Consider the following 16,588-nt stretch of genomic DNA (forward strand, 5'->3'; position numbering starts at 1 on the left):
GTAAAAATCTTAGGAGCCCAAAGTACCTGTTCCGGGGCATTATTTGGGAAAAAGCAGGGGTGGATATTACGGGATCTGTGCTCCAATAGGAGCGTATCGTGGGCTTTTTCACAATGCCCATCATAAGGGTCAGGGCCCAAAATCTTTTAATTTCATGGGAGTCAGTGGGGTACCAGGTCTGGCTTCTGTCTCCTTGGTCAGCTGCCTGACACTGGGCTGCATAGAGGTTTGTTTGAGCTGCTAGCAGCTCAAAAAACTCGGGGGCAAACATTAAATGGAAAAATGACTTTGGCTCGCTAGCATCGATGTCACATCTGATGCCAGGAGTCGCAGTAAAAGCAGGGATTACTGGGTCTATCATATTTGGGGGCACCCAATTATATTTAGAGTCAGGCTCTCCACGCCTGGCTTTGGCAGATGGACCCTGGCCATCATCGTCTTCCTCTGACTCGTCATTATCTGACGCACAGCAGGATTCCTCAGATATTGGATCAATATCTGATGCAGTCAGAGTGGCCTCGGCGTCTGACGCGGTCAGAGTGGCCTCGGCGTCTGACGCGGTCAGAGTGGCATCGTCATCAGACTGAGTGAGGCAGTCATGAGCCTCCTCAGCGCTGAAGACATGTTGCGCCATTGTACCTACCTGGCCAATTTCTAAAACACTACACTATCCCCAATATATAATGTGGTTTTGCACTAAGCACTGCAGCTCTGCAAAACGAACTCTCTCTGTCTCTATCTCTCTCTCTCTCTCTCTCCCTCCCCCAGTGTCGCACATCCGGCAGTAATGTCACTGACGCGGATGTGGTTCAGTCCCCCAAGGCTAATGACACACCAAGTTGTTACAGGGGATCGGGCTGCAGAAAGCCAGCAACGCTGGCTTCTGCTGCCAGGGGGGGGTCCAGGCTGTCAAACGACAGCCTGTTCTCCCGTGCAGCGGCAGGGATGTGTTCCTGACGCTGCACGAAAGGCTAGACGTCCCGGTACGTCTATAGGGGATTGAAGGGGTTAATATGCATTTTAATGTTACTACTGTATCAGAACAAAATATTTATGTGATTAACCTTCTCATTACAACACATGTGTATCTGCCACAGTATGTCAAGTGCGTGATATTTTATCCAAGGTTTAACTTGATATTAAAAAACATGATACATAAGTAAGGAGGTGGAAGCTAGGTTATATGCATCATAACATATACGAGGTGGATTTCAATATTTCCTTCTTTCATTTTGCACTCCAATTATTCTTTATCAGTGCCCTGTCTCTCTTTTCACCACGTCATTTCCTTGTGCCAACTTTCCCTCTCTCTTTTAATTTCCTCTGCCTCTTTCTTTCTAGGAAATGTAACATTTTGTACTGTGGAAACAAGCCTTGGAACGGGTGTCCAACATGCGGCCCACGGGCAAATGCGGTCCGCCGGACCGAGGTACGGCCCGCGTGAGAGCCGCAGCCAGGGCAACCGGGATCGCAAGGGCCCTGCTTACCTGTGGGAGGGTTTTTTGCACAGTACAGGGGAAGCGGAACCCAGCAGAGTCACGTGAATTTACGTCACATCACATTACTCGGCTCCATTCCTGCTTTCTTCTGTCAGTACAAGAGAAGTTGTATGAATGAGTATGCGTGATTGAGGGAATTAATCTGTGAATGAATGAGTTGTGTGATAGCATGGATGTGTAAGTGGAGGGGCATGGCACAGGGTGGCTGTAAGCAGGTCCGGACTGGCCATCGGGCACACCGGGCATTTTCCCGGTGGGCAGGGCGGCCCAGGGCCGGATTGATTTAGGGGCTGATGGAGCTGCAGCTCCAGGCCCCTACCTTAAAATAGGCCCAGTCAGTTCGGCCGCATTAACGCAGGGCATAAGGGGCACCTGCCCCTTCAGCCCGCTGCAACTGCGACCGGGTCCGCCACTCTAAGGGGTCGGGAAGCCCCCACCAGGGCCGGCCTTACGGGTGTGCGGCCCCACAGGGTTTAAATTGAAAAATCGGGGGTTTTTTTTTTTAACTTTATTTAACATCCTCCATGTTAAATAAAGTTTTTGTTAACTTTATTTAACATGGAGGATGTTAAATAAAGTAAAAAAAACCAAAAAACCCCGATGTTTTAATGTAAGCCCTGTGCGGCCGCAGACCCCTAAGGCCGGCCCTGGTGGGGGCTTCCCGGCCCCTTAGAATGGCGGACCCGGTCGCAGTTGCGGCGGGCTGAAGGGGCAGGTGCCCCTTATGCCCTGCATTAATGCGGCCGTAGAGGCTGCATAGGCCCAGTCAGTCCTGTCTGGCCGCAGTTGCTGCTTGCTCCGGCAACAAGGTAAGTAGGGTGAGGGAGGGGGTTGCAGTGAGAAGGGGCAGAGGGGGGTTAGTGAGAAATGGGGAGAGGGGATAGATAGTGAGAGGGGGTACATAGTGGAGAGGGGGTACATAGTGAGAAGGGGCAGATAAGATGGGGAGAGGGGGTAGTGTGAATGCGTATGAGAATGAATGAATGAATAAATGTGTGGATGAATTGTGTGAATGCGTATGACAATTAATGAATTCATGTGTGGATGAATTGCTTGAATGATTTGTGAGACTGCATTAATGAATGTGTTAATGATTTCTGCGAATGAGTAAATGCAAAGATGGTACATGAAGGGTGGGCTTTAACAAACAATAACTAAATAAATAAATATGGGCTGCTTGGGCTTAAATGCCCGGGCCTATTTTTTGTCCCAGTCCGGGCCTGACTGGGCCTATGCGGCCGCATTAACACAGGGCATAAGGGGCATCTGCCCCTTAAGCCTGCAGCAACTGCGACCGGGTCCGCCACTCTAGGGGGCCGGGCAGCCCCAACCAGGGCCGGCCTTAGGGGTGCGCGGCCGCACAGGGCTTAAATTAAAACATCAGGTTTTTTTTTGTTTACTTTATTTAACATCCTTCATGTTAAATAAAGTTTGTTTACCTTTATTTAACATGGAGGATGTTAAATAAAGTTTTTAAAAAAACAAAAAAAAAACCCTGATGTTTTAATTTAAGCCCTGCGCGGCCGCGCACCCCTAAGGCCGGCCCTGGTGGGGGCTGCCCGGCCTAGAGTGGCGGACCCGGTCGGAGTTGCTGCTTACTCTGGCAACAAGGTAAGTAGGGTAAGGGAGGGGGTGCATTGAGAGGGGGAGAGGGGATAGATATTGAGAGGGGGTACATATTGAAAAGTGGGGAAAGGGGGTACATAGTGATAAGGGGGAACATAGTTAGAAGTGGCAGATAAGAAGGGGATGGGGAGAGGGGGTAGTGTGAATGCGTACAAGAATGAATGAATAAATGTGTGGATGAATTGTGTGAATGTGTATGAGAATTAATGAATTCATGTGTGGATGAATTGCTTGAATGATTTGTGAGACTGCATTAATGAGTATGTGCTAATTTTTGTGTGAATGAGTGAGTAAGTGTTTGTGTCTATCATGAATGTTTAAGTGATTTGGGGAAATGCAAAGATGGTACATGAAGGGTGGGCTTTAACAATAAATAAATAAAAATGGGCTGCTCAGTCTCAAATGCCCGGGTCTATTTTTTGTCCCAGTCCGGGCCTGGCTGTAAGTGATGTGCAGACCCCATATATGTGTGTGTATATATATATATATATATATTAATTGCTGAATTTTGTCCAACTTTGGTGTGTTCTAAGATCCAGATCCCCCGCAGTGCTGCCTGTGGGCGTCTGCAACATCCACTTCTGCCGGGGCTTCTATGACGGAGCACCGGCATCACGTGACCTTCCGGTGCTCATTCATAGAAGCCCTGGCGGAAATGCCGACAGCAGCAGCTCAGGTTCTCTGCGCGCATCGCATGGACCTCCACCGGCTGCCCCACTACACACCAAGGAATCTGGAGCACGGGAAGAAGTCTAAAGAAGCACTGATAAGTTGGGGAAGGGTGACAGTGGCATACAGGGGCCTTTAAAGAGCTTTCTGGAGGCAGACTAGCATATAGGGGTTAACAAGAAGATCAGGGAGGCAGAGTGGTATATAGGAAGGGTTAAAAGACATATCTGGGAGGCAAAGTGGCACATGGGGGGTATAAGGCATTTCTGGAGAGGCAGAGTGGTATATAAGGGGGGCAGATGTGCATAACTGTGGGCAGGTTGGCAAGTAAAAGGAGATAAAAACAAAAATGCATTTTTCTCAATCATAGGTTATTATTAAATATGAAAAAATAGTTTAAATGTGAATTAATATTTACTAGTAAACCTTTTTTCTTAAAGGGTAGTCTTATATTCAGGCTTTTTGTTTTTTTCCTAAATTAATATTCAAATTTTGGGGGTCGTCTTATAATCGAGCAAATACTGTAATTTATATATGATTGTTGACAGCAATCACACTCCTATCATGCCCAAACAACCAGTACATGCTGGAATCTGGGTATGCCTGAGATTGCTGTTAACAATTATATATAGGTTTTTTCAGAGCAATGGGGACGTCTTATAATCAGACAACCCCCGCTGCTAACCGCACCTCCTTCCGGCTGCAGCGGAAGTTGCCTACGCGAATCGCGTAGACGTCTACCCACTGCCCCGACTACACACCAGGGAGTCAGAAGCACCGGTAAGTTTGGGGGGGGGGGTTAAATGGGGGCATAAGGCATTTCTGCAGGCAGAGTGCTCTATGATATGCGTTTTTAACCCCCTTTATGCCACTCTGCCTCCAGAAATGCCTTTTAACCCTCTATATGCAACTCTGCCCCCTGATATGCCTTTTGACCCCCTATATGTCACTCTACCCCATAATATGCCTTTTAACCCCCTAAATGCCAGAGTGGCATTTAGGGGTATAAGGCATTTCTGGAGGCAGAGTGGCACATAGGGGTCAAAAGGCATATCATGGGGCACAGTGGCATTTAGAGGGTTAAAAGGCATATCATGGGGCACAGTGGCATATGGGGGTATAAGGCATTTCTAGGGCACAGTGACAAGTCTGGGGGCAGATGTGCATAACTGGGGCAGGTTGGAAAATAAAAAAAATATTTTTCTCAATCATAGCTTTTATTAAAAAAAATCATTTACATACTTAAAATGAATTAACATTAGCAAAACTTTTTTCCTATAGGGTCGTCTTATATTCAGACTTTTTTCCTGAATAAATATTCAGATTTTGGGGGGGGTCATCTTATAATCAGGGTTGTCTTATAATCAAGTAACAACTTTGGTGTGTACCTTACTTTAATTAAAAGTGTGGGTTTTTTTAATTATTATTAAAGGTGAGGGGTCATTTTCAATTTGAACCCTGAATTTGAGGTTTTGGTCCAGAATTTTCATTTCATGTGTACTTATCCAGAATCTTGAATTTGTAGTCACTTGAGAGGACAAAACTTTCTAGGCCCAGAAATCATTGAGAGGAAAAGTAAAGGTTTTGTGCCATTTACTTTATTTTAATCTGTATATTTTATTAAAGGCCAAATTTTCTCACAGTGACAAATGAGTGCAGCCCACGCACATATACATTTCTGATGAAGTGGCCCAATGCACAAAAACCTCGGACACCCCTGCCTTAGAATGATAGCCCAGAACTAAATCCATGCTTCAAAGAACCGCCCTGAGATCAATAGAATGAAATATGCAGAGTGGGTAAAATAGGTTACATTATAGGTCAATTTCCCAGAATCCACTGGTTGAACTCCTTCACTAAAAAAAAAAACAACTGGCTCTAGTAGTGATGTGTTTTTATGTTCTTATGTACTAAAAATATAAAATCCAATGTCCCTGCGGTGTACTCTACAAACGGGAGAAGGAGGAGGTATCCCATTCTGAATCCCCCATGACAGCTCCTGGACTGCATCACGAGGCTACGTGTGGAAGACACGTAATTGCCCTTAACCCCTTAAAGTGTAGTCTTCTAATCAATGCTACCATGAATTACAAACTCCACGTAATCCCAGGGCTTTGCTAGGCGGAGCATTGCTCTGTTCCATTCATGTCCACGTTAATGCTCCTTGCTACACATTCCCAGCTGATCCGCAAGCCCATACCCCTTGCTCTGTGTCCCTACAGCTTTTTTCTTCACCCCCAATCCCTTGTCTCCATACCTGACACCGCCATGTCGAGCCCCGGTCGGTGATGCTCCAGCCGTGCTTAGCAATGGGAGCTGTCCACGGGTTGGTGCTGAACCCCCGTACCCGGGGCAAGGAGGTGGCTGATGCTGCCCGACTCCCGCTCCTCCCTCCCCCGCGTCCAGGCTGGCCTCGTTCCCCATTCTCCAGTGGGTTTGAGGAGAGGGCAGGAGGTGAGTGGTTAAACAAGCGACAGATAAAGAAGAGGAGAGCAAGCGCCTCACTCACTGACAGAAACCTCCGCCATCACCAGCTCCCCTACGCGATCCCGTCTCAGCTGGTCCCGAGGCGCGTGCAAAAATGCCGTGCCTGTCCTCAGAGTACGGCGTGCCCGCGCTCGCTCACCGGCCAAGTAGTCACGTGGTTCTGCCTTGTGCTCTAAATACCCCGCACACTCTATTGTAATTGGCGCACCATAACCGTAAACTTCCTACCCGTCAGCCGCGGAGTTTGTGTCCACAAGCTGGTTTCCTTGGAGGTGTTACACAGCTATCCGAATCCACGAAAACATTGATTTAGTGACCCAAAACACGGAGAAAGGCTTCATCTTAAAATGAGGTTCTGGTGCAATATTCCAAAGTGGCTTTATCTCTACAGCCGGGGCTGCCCCTAATAGGGTGCGCGGCCTAAGTTTTGCAGGGCCCCTCTTTGGCAACAACCAGCTCATGATCACCATTGCTTGTAACAGCAGGAGTGTGGATTCTGCTAGGACGACAGGGCAGGGACTGTCCCATCCAAAAATGCGACACATAGGAGGTATGGTATATGACTCCCGTTTTGTAGCATTATAAATTAGGAGTTTCCACCAAAAAGTTATACAATAAATAATTAACTGAGAACTCATTTTACCCATTGTGTTGTATAACATCATTCTATTAATAGGATTGACAGTGTTATAAATAAAAACGAAATTATGGTAAATAATACAAATGTTTTATTTTTATGGTGAGTGCCACATAGTAGAGCGGCTGGGAATGGCCATGAGTCCAAAGCAGATTTATTCCTCAACTTCATATCTTCTTATTCTGAAGATGTCAGGTCTGCCTCTCCGACGTATGGTCGTAGTCTCTGTAACCATAAGAACTATTCTCTCTCCTCTTGGGTTTTGCATGATCCGGTGGCGGCATAAAGGGCAGCTGGGGTTCTCTTGTAGCCAGCGTATTATACAGCGACTATGGAACTGATGTTGACATGGCAGAGCGATTATGGGCTGCCCACGTTCATAGTCCATAAAGCAAATGCTGCATTCTCCAAGAATGTCTTGTTCTCCAATTACCCGCCTCTGAACAATCCTGCCAGGTAATCTCAGACGGATGTTGTTCCTATTTGCCCCTGGAAGCCTCACATCATTGTGCGCATCCACAAGAGGGTTTGCGGTGGGCCTTACTGGGGAACGGCTTCTCGCTCTCTGCCTTGAGTCTTGAGTATTCGGCATTGTTCTCATCCTCTCTCTGCCACTGGGTCTTGAAACTGGCGGAGTGCCATGTGATGGGGAGGTTATCGGACCGCTTCCAAATGACAGTTGCAATTCTTCTCCCTGGTCTCCCCCAGTCAAGTCAATGACCTCAGACTCTTGTTCCCCCTCTTCAACATCATGTCTTCGGTCAATTATTTCTGCCGGAAGCGATGTATAAATTATTAAAAATGTTTTGACAATTAATATAGGTATAGGCAGTAGACTCCCCAAAATTGTAATCGCAGGAAAAACAAACATGCAAAGATTATCTGTTGAATTGTACTAAGAAGTAAAATACTAATGTATAGTACTCTTACCGTCATTTGACATTTTGCTTGTTGGTTTGTTAAGATAGAAATCTGAAATCGATATTCTATGGAAGGAATCCCACGTTCTGGGATTTCTTAGATAATACTAATAATAATGTAGAGGTACAGCTCTTCTAAATAGCCAACACAGGGTTGATATAGAAGTGCCAGAAAATGTCTGCATACAACCTCTAAAGCTGTAAACAACTGACATCATAGTAAGACATGACATAGTAAGCATTCCTGCCTGAGCATGGTTTTGTAAATTTTTTTATGGATACCAACAATTTGAAGCATGAAACTGATATATTTTAAATGTCAGGGAGCCCAGTCTTCAATGCAGCTTCCTGTTTTGGGGGGTACTGACAAGCTATTTTGTGGCAAAGATTGCACAGGCAATCTGGGGGCCCTGACAAGCTATTTGGGGACAAAGATGGCACAGACAAACTGGGGGCACCAACACGCTGTTTTGGGAAACAGATGGCACATGCAAGATGTTTGGGGACAAAGATGTCACATGCAAGCTTTTTGTGGACAAAATGTAACGCAAGCTGTTTGGGAGCAAATATGGTACAGACAAGCTTTTTTTTCAACCACCTTGCTCCCGCGGGTGACCAGCAACATCTACGAGAGTGAGGGCTCCTCCTCCATCCCACTTTAAATTGTGGTCCTGTTGGGATGGCTGCTGCTGAGGTTTTTTTTTCCTTTAAGAAAAAACAGTGAAACCTTCTCTCCCCCAGTGGGCCCCGAGACAGCCCTGCCCGTTACAACTGTAATTGCTGCACCCTACTGATGGCAGCCTGAGAGAGCAGGAGAGAGGGAATTTATTAATCATAATAATGGTTGTATGATCACTTTCTTCGCTTAAACAGTGTTGCTGTAATGTCTTGATGTTGAGGGATTCAGCAACACCGAGATCGGCACCAGGGGCCATGTCTGGGTCCTCCCCATACAAAATCCGCCATACACTTTTAAAAAAGAGTTTAGAAGGCGATCAATGATCGCGTCCGTAACTTCAATGGTGTCGCTGAAATGCCTTGATGACGAGGCATTCAGCGACACCGAACACTCACCCCAGGTCACAACCGCCACTGCGAGTGTTTTCACCACTCGCAAGTTGATGGTGTGCCCTTTAAAAGAAGATCGTCAGAGGGTCAATGCAAGTGAATGGAGCCCAGCTTTCTAATCACAATGTGATTAGTAAAATATTTAAAAAGTAATAAAAAAAAAGTGGTAACATTTAAAAATAATTATGCATGAGAGGAACCAGCCAGCTCCAGCAAAATGTAAAAAAGTCCAAAAAGAATAAAAGAAAAAAAAAAAGTTTAATATTATGAGCAAGTGCTAAAATTAGCGCTGTATCTTCCCAAAAATCTTGACATGGAAAGAGTTAAAGTAAAAGCATTTCAAATACCGAAGGGGTGTCAAAATTTAAAAAAATAATGGTAAATTGGAGTGGCTGGGTTCAAAGAGAGGGCATAGGCACAGACTGACCAAAATGGGGGGGAAGCGCACTTTCCAAATGTGGCCTTTTAACCCCAAACACCAGACAAACCCATGCATTGGTGGTATCACTGTACTCGGGAGATGTTGCTGAACACATATTGGGCTGTTGTTTGATAGTGACATATACCTGGAGCTATACATTTATACCCAAAGTACAATTTGTGTGAAAAAAATACAATAAAATACTACCACAAACTTTGGAAAAGACTGCTGGTATAATGTCATGGGTTAAATACTAGCATTTGAAATACCTTGGGGTGTCTAGTGTTCAAAAATATATTGTTTGATGGGGTAAATTGAATTAGCCGACTTCAAAGATGGCCCAATTAGGACATGGGGCTAGTAGGCCCAGAGGTAAAAGTTCCAAGTGAAAAAAGGCCACATTTGGGAAGTGTGCCTCCCCCAACTTGATCAGTCTGTGCCTGTGCCTCTGCCTTTGAGCCCGGCCACTCCAATTTACCCCATCAAACCATATATTTTTGAAAACTAGACACCCCAAGGTATTTCAAATGCTGGTATTTTAATCCTTTCCATGCATGAAATTCTACCACCAGCCTTTTCCACAGTTTGTGGTAGTATTTTTTGTTTTGTTTTTTTCACACAAATTGTACTTCGGGTATAAATTTATAGCATGGGTTTGTCTGGTGTTTGGAGTTTACCCAAACCATTCATTTTTTTTAATTAGATACCCCTTGGGTATTTGAAATGCTTTTACATTAACTCTTTCCATGTCAAGATTTTTGGGACGATTACAGCACTAATTTCAGCACTTATCTCGTAATAATAAACTTTTTATGTTAATCTTTTTGGACTTTTTTTTTTTACATTTTGCTCTTACTGGATGGTTCCTCTGATGCATAATAATTTTGAAATGTTACCATTTTTTTGTAAGCTTTTTTTTTTATATATAAATATATATATATATATATATATATATTAATATCTTACTAATCACATAGTGATTAGAAAGCTGGGCTCCATTGACTTGCATGGTTGAATGCAGTACCTGTTTTCAACCTGCAAGTGGAGCCAGAGTTCTCTAGAGGGTCTGGAGACCCTCTGGCGAACTTTTCCACCTTTCATCTTGCGAGTGGCGAAATCCTGGGGTGAGTGTTCAGTGTCGCTGAATGCCTCGTGATTGAGGCATTTCAGACACACCATTGAAGTTTAGGAGGTGATCGTTGATTGCCTCCTAAACTTTTAAAACGGGCGTCCGCTGCCATACAGTGTATGGCAGATGTTGACGCCCACGGGTAGGGGCCAGACATGGCCCATGATGCCAATCTTGGTGTTGCTGAATGCCTCGATTTCCTTGAGGCTTGTACGTATTCCTTGAGTGGCCTGTTCAATAATGGCAAACATATCTTCCTTTGTAGGTACAGAATCTATTTTTTCCTGCCACGCTTGATGATTGGAGTTTTGGCGTTCGAGCCGGGCACGCCATCGTCTGCCGGAGAGACTGGCTGGAGCAGTTCGAATAGCAGGTCTGAAAAGCATGGCTGATGGTAAATATCCATGCCATTAAGTTAGGCTTGTTTTATTCATTGAGCAGCAAAGACTTTTGGCCAAAGACTACAGGTGGAACCCCTCCCAAAAAAATTATATACCAAACTCCAGCTCAAAAGAGCCTATTAAATACTTTAAAGTGCATCTCATCAAGTTACAATGATAAACATGCTCAAAAAAACATATATACCGAATTTGCTCGATTATAAGACGAGGTTTTTTTCAGAGCAAATGCTCTGAAAAATACCCCTCGTCTTATAATCGGGGTCGTCTTATAATCAGACCTCAAATAGGTCTGACTATGAGACGACTAAGATCCAGATCCCCCGCAGCTGAATCCTCCGGTCTCCCCCGCCCCCTCCCCTTTACCGGTGCTTCTGAGTCCCCGGCTGTCAGAGATCAGAGTTCCCCGCACTGGTGCGGCACCGGTGCTGGGAATTCTCTCTTGACAGTCGGGAAGGTCTGCGCGATGGACGCAGACAACCCCCGCTGCTAGCCACACCTCCTTTCGGCTGCAGCGTAAGTTGTCTACACGAATCGCGTAGACATGTACACGCTTCCCCGGCTGCATGACAGGGGAGTCAGAAGCAACGGTAAGTTTGGGGGGGGACAAGGGAGTGTTAAATGGGGGGCATAAGGCATTTCTGGAGGCAGAGTGTTCTATGAAATGCTTTTTAACCCCCTTAATGCCACTCTGCCTCCAGAAATGCCTTTTAAACGCTCTATACGCCACTCTGCCTCCTGAAATGGCTTAAACCTCCCTATATGCCACTCTGCCCCATAATATGCCTTTTAACCCCCTTAATGCCAGAGTGGCATATAGGGGTATAAGGCATTTCTGGAGGCAGAGTGGCACATAGGGGGTCAAAAGGCATATCATGGGGCACAGTGGCATATAGGGTTAAAAGGCATATCATGGGGCACAGTGGCATATAGGGGGTATAAGGCATTTCTGGGGCAGATGTGCATAACTGGGGGGGGGCAGGTTGGAAAGTAGAAGGAAATAAAACCAAAATATTTTTCTCAATCATAGCTTTTATTAAAAAATATAGTTTACATGAATTAACATTTACTGGTAAAACTTTTTTCCTATAGGGTCGTCTTATATTAAGGCATTTTCTTTTTTTCATAAATTAATATTCAGATTTCCTATAGGGTCGTCTTATAATCAGGGTCGTCTTATAATCGAGCAAATACAGTATTTTATTTGGGAGGTACACGTATATCCTGAGAAGTGGGTTACCGTTACACTTTGTATATCGTATAAATAGTGGCACTGTTAGTCACACCTGAGGATACAGGGTTGGATACACTGCGTTTCTTGGAGGAATGGATGACGATGTAACTGGATAATGCCCGTGTGATCGAGTTGAGATACCATTCTAAATAGAGATCTAGGATAGGGTCTCCACTGTTAAAGTCACTAAAAACCGACAATGATGTTGAACACTTACCAGAGTGTGATTAGGGGCAGGTTGATAGCTGAAGTGTTTTTTTCCACCGAAAGCAATGAGAAGTTAGCGTGACTATGTACCAAGTTACGTGCCGAGATACGTAAAGGTATCCGGATAGCTACTAAGAAAATTTAGGTTTCATCAAGCATCGTAAGTAAAATAAAAAAAATTTTTAACAACACAAATCAATAAAGGGGATACAGAAGGCAAAAAGGGAAGGGGACAAGTAACAAAGTAAGTAACATGAATATTTCATAACGTATTTTATAAAATAAACAATCTTTTTTTCATATTATTTCCAAATGATTTTTGTCTTCATCCACTGAGGGACCAACAACTCTTTTTCTGTAATCCCAACCAACAAGTTTGAAAAATGTTATTCTCAATTTTATGTAACTATAGAAAAAGTATATGGTTAAAGTAACCACACAATAAATTGGTAAAATGAAAATAATTTATTTCCAAACCAAATATATTTAAAAATTACATATATATATATATATATATATATATATATATATATATATATATATATATATATATAATATTAAATGATCTATTCACTTAAATGTAAGTATATAATATAAAACACAATTGATCATTAGTAACAAATATATACAATTAAGTCCTTTGATTTAGTTACCCCATGTCTTTTCCTTTTTCCATTTCTTTATTTCCTGTTTTGTCTTTAAGGATATGATTTTTTTACCTATTTTCATATACCTCTGAGGAAGTCATTAGGTGAAACGCATCAGTTCATCTACAATCAGAAAACATACACTGAGTTGAAGAACCTTTATGGACACCAATTTTTTTAACTGTATCAATGCTGTGTTCGAAATGCCATAATTTTATAGCGATCCAGATCTAGCACGATTCCTATCATAACATAACAAGCCAGACACCTCTAACTCACTCTCTTAACCACTTTTGCATCTGTGTCTCCTTTCCCAAATTCCTGCTCCTTCTCTTGCCTCTTTGTCAGGGGCCATCCAGGCTGCGGAGCTGCATATCTCTGTTTTTCCCTGCCTTGCCTCAGTTCCCATGTTTTGCTGCAATCCGTTTCTGGATTTCTATATGCTCTGTTCTGTGCTAATGATTCCTTGATTCCAGTCTTGCTCTTTGCTTCAACTCTGTTTCCTTTATAAGGTGTGCCCCACCCGTTTGTCATGTTTGTCTCAGTCTGCAGTCAAAAGGTATGTCCTTGGTTTTGTGTTTAGATTCAATGTTTGGTTTCAGCTTATTAGTGATTCAGTAAGCAGGGTTTAGCATTAGGACCCACCGAATATTGGAGTACTGGAGTACTCCAACAACAGAGTATTGGAGGCGTAGTGGTGGGCTAAGCATACTATGGCCATATGATGTGACAAAATCTCCAATTGTTATCACATAGTCCTAGGCTAGCTCCTCTACTCATGTTTGTCTGTCTTTTATGTACCTTTGCTCTCCTTTCCCTGAATCATCTGAGGATTTCGGTTCCTCTCTCCTCTCCCCATGTCCCAGTTAAGATGTCCTATCCTTGCTTAAAGGAGAAGCGTCCGAGGTTTCTGGCTCCTCACTCCTTCCCCTGTGTTCCCGGGCCTTTTTCCCTGTCCTTTGTTGTGCCTTGTATCATGTATGTCTTGTCTGCTTATGTTCCTTGCTTGGTCTCCCTGTCTCTTGCTTTCTCTGTCCCCTTTGCTTGCTGTGTTTCCGTTATATAATCTGCTTAGCTTCCCTAAGCCTGTGGCATCCTGCACATGATTCTAGTGCTTCTAGTGTTTCATGCCTGCTCCAGGGTGCTTGCAGGATATCTCCAAGTTTTGTTTCAGATTTCCACATCCAGCCAAGTTTATTTTTGCTTTGTTCTGGACTGCTGCTATGTCAGCGCCCTGGTATGTGGCCGCACAACCCTGGATGCCCACCGGGAGAGAGCAGTCACCCTGCACCAGGCCCTGTCCAACTCCACTACTGCTCAATACCTCCTGAACTCCATGTTTGGGCGCTCTGGGTCTTTACAGTCGTCTCTATGGATCCAGTCCCTGACATATAGCCGCAGGCAAAAGGCCAGGAGTTTGCAGAGTGGAGACTGCAGCGCTTTCAGCTCGTCTGCTTCTGTGCTATCCTGGTTCCTGTGTTCTTTCAGCTCTTCCTGCCTGTTATGATGCATACCTGTTTCTGGACCTGAGTCTGCAAGAGTCGGATTCCTCATCCCTGTTCTGTTACCCTGATTACAGTATATCCAAAATACTTGTTGCAATAATTTCTTTTTATAAATATGTTGCAATATTTTGATATATTCAACACACACGTACGACAAATGATCATGGAATAAAGTTGATATAATGTTAAAATTACTGGAGTCTTGGAGTAAATGTATAATATTATTCAGATGAATAGTTCCCATAAAAGGTGTAAAAGAAAAAACAACGCAGATTGTGTTGTTACCAAAGTAGACACTTTTCTGGTATTTATTTATGAGTAGGAGACACAGAAATATCTTTACATAGCCTATAAATATTTGATTTGTTCTAAGACCTGTTCCCAGGAATAGCTATCTGTGGTACCCACTTCATTGCTTTACATAATTTAGCCCTTACTAATATATTGCTAATCATTGCTGAGGCTTAGTGCCAGAAGTGAATTCTAAATTACATTAACAATGTCTAAGGTGAGACGAGATCCCTGCTGTGGCCTAGAAAATGTTTTAATAGATTGGAGATTTTATATTTAATGGGATTTATATGGTCACAATTCCACCATATATGATATTGAATGCCCTTTGTTTTCTTACATCTCCAACATATACCAGAGTTTACTGGTTGAAATGTCCTTAGTATAGAAGGGACCATATACAAGCGATGGAAAACCTTGAAGAAAGACACAGTGAACTGCTTCTCTGAACATATTTCATGATCTGTACCAGCTATCCTCTGGGAACGACTTATGAAAATCATTCTTCCATTTCAGGAGTTTATTAGGTTTTGTTAGCTCCTGTGCAGATTGGACTAGTCTTGATCTGAGAATTTGTTTTGAGTCATCCTGTGCTTTAATACATTGATTTAGGATATCTGTTGTTGTTATTGGGTTTAATCCCAAACAGTTCCTGATTCTAAAATTAGGCAAACACTCCTTATTACATAGAAACAAAGAAACATAGAAAGTGACAGCAGATAAGAACCAGTAGGCCCATCCAGTCTGCCCAACCTCTGAGTACTTTCCTTTAGTACTTGCCCTTATCCTATATCTAGCTTGGCCTTATGCCTATCCCATGCTTGCTTAAATGACTTCACTGTATTAACATCTACCACCTCTGCCGGGAGGCTATTCCATGCGTCCACTACCCTTTCCGTAAAGTAATATTTTCTGATGTTACCATTAAACCTTTTCCCCTCTAGTTTATGCTTGTGTCCTCTTGTTGTGGTAGTATTTCTCCTTTTAAATAAACTCTCTTCCTTTACCTTGTTGATTCCCTTTAAGTATTTAAATGTTTCTATCATATCCCCCTGTCCCGTCTTTTTTCCAGGCTATATAGGTTAAGATCCTTTAACCTGTCCTGGTAAGGTTTATCTTGTAATCCATAAACCATTTTAGTAGCCCTTCTTCTCCAACATATCTATATCCTTGTGGAGATACGGTCTCCAGTACTGTACACAATGCTCCAAGTGAGGTCTCACCAGTGATCTGTACAACGGCATGAGCACTTCCCTCTTTCTACTGCTAATACCTCTCCCTATACAACCAAGCATTCTGCTAGCATTACCTGCTGCTCTACTGCATTGTCTGCCTACCTTTAAATCCTCAGAAATAATTACCCCTAAATCCCTTTCCTCACACGTTGAGGTTAGGACAGTACCAAATATTCTATACTCTGCCCTTTGTTTTTTATGCCCCAGGTGCATTACTTTGCATTTATCTACATTAAATGCCAATTGCCACAGCTCTGACCATTTTTCCAGTTTACCTAGATCGTTTGCCATTTGGCTTCTTCCTCCAGGAACATCAACCCTGTTGCAAATTTTTCTGTCGTCAGCAAATAAACATACCTTTCCATCAAGTCCATCTGCAATATCACTAATAAAAATATTAAAGAGAATGGGTCCAAGTACAGATCCCTGAGGTATCCCACTGGTAACAAGACCTTGTTCTGAATATACGCCATTGACTACAACCCTCTGTCGTCTGTCACTCAGCCACTCCTTAATCCATTCAACAACATTGGGATCTAAACCCAGAGATTGCAGTTTATTTATAAGTCTTCTATGTGGGACAGTGTCAAAGGCCTTACTGAAATCCAGATACGC

This window comes from Sceloporus occidentalis, unplaced genomic scaffold, assembly GCF_023333645.1.
Source record: "Sceloporus occidentalis isolate IW3139 unplaced genomic scaffold, rSceOcc1.0.p SCAF_139, whole genome shotgun sequence".
Classification (NCBI taxonomy): Eukaryota; Metazoa; Chordata; class Lepidosauria; order Squamata; family Phrynosomatidae; genus Sceloporus; species Sceloporus occidentalis.